Raw genomic sequence first — 1,399 nt, forward strand, 5'->3', positions numbered from 1 at the left:
CTTTTCCACAATAAATTTTTCATTTAAAAAAATGGCCTCGAGCTCATTATAAAATTGTTGAATAATAATGCTATGTTCAACTGAATTTCATTGTAATACAACTTCATTTATTAAATTACATCAAAACAAAACCTAACACATAAAATTCCTCTTATACTATTTCTTTACTTCTACTACTAACTGAATCCAAATTTTATGATTATTATTATTATAGGTATATATATATATTTTTTTTCTTCCTTTTTTTTCTTTGCCTAATTATCTACTTCTATTAACAATACCTTAATTATTCCCTTACTCACAAATATCTGTCTTTCTTTTGTATTTCTTGTATTTTTTTCGCGCTTTCCACTGCAATTCTTAAAGTTTTTATTTTTTAATCGTTTTTTTGTTGTATTTAACTATTCAAATCTCAAAAATATGCGTATACATATGCACATATATGCTTAACAAGCGCAAACATGTATTCATGTGCCTTTGTTACCTCACATAAATATATGTATGTATGTATATATGTATATGCACGTTTTATATTACTTTTTTTTTCTACCGTCGGTGATTATAGTGAACGGCAGTCCTTCGATGTACGATCTAAATCGCTCAACACTTAAGACTGCGGCATAGANCAGTTTCAGACTCCATCTGGCCAGCCGTCCCGACAAGTCTTTCTGATACATCAGCCATTTTAGGCTGGCATGGTCGGTGATTATAGTGAACGGCAGTCCTTCGATGTACGGTCTAAATCGCTTAACACTTAAGACTGCGGCATAGCATTCCAACTCCGTTATACTGTAATTTTTCTGCGCTTTGTTCAACTTCGCCGACATGAATGCAATCGGTCTTTCGTTCTTGTCATCGTCTAATTGGAACAAAACTCCACCTACACCGTTTTTTGATGCGTCGCACTGAATGAAAAATCGTCAGTTAAAGTCCGGGTGAGTCAACACTGGTGCTGTGATCAAGCTTTGCTTCAACCGCTGAAACGCTACCTTGGCTTCGTCAGTCATAGTGAATTTTTTTATCCGGTCCTTGGTAAGACAGTCGTGTAATGGTGCGGCTATAGTTGCGTATTCGTGAATGAAACGTCGGTACCACCCTGTCATCCCTAGGAACTGCCGAAGCTGTTTCGGACTTCGAGGCTCAGGGAAATCCCTCACTGCTGCTACCTTGTTGGCATCGGTTCGTATACAACCGTCTCCTACCACGTACCCGAGATACCTTACTTCACGATAACAAAACTTACTTTTCTCAACATTGATTGTGAGCTTGGCTTCACGTAAACACCTAGCGACATTTCCAACAAAACTAAATGAGACGAAAAACTTTCGGAACAAACTAACAAATCGTCTAAATACACAAAAACACTCTCACGTAAAGCAGCCGGTATGACTTTGTCCAT

General features: G+C 37.0%; 1 protein-coding gene across 1 annotated transcript in view; it reads right to left on the bottom strand.

The window, feature by feature from the left end:
• The window catches only part of hyd (E3 ubiquitin-protein ligase hyd), a 534,145-nt gene that overhangs the window by 42,383 nt on the left and 490,363 nt on the right, over nt 1-1,399 (bottom strand). The gene's annotated exons all lie outside the window — the stretch shown is intronic.

Source organism: Rhagoletis zephyria, unplaced genomic scaffold (assembly GCF_001687245.7).
Source record: "Rhagoletis zephyria isolate East Lansing unplaced genomic scaffold, Rhagoletis_zephyria_1.1 Rzeph_scaffold_00030, whole genome shotgun sequence".
NCBI lineage: Eukaryota > Metazoa > Arthropoda > Insecta > Diptera > Tephritidae > Rhagoletis > Rhagoletis zephyria.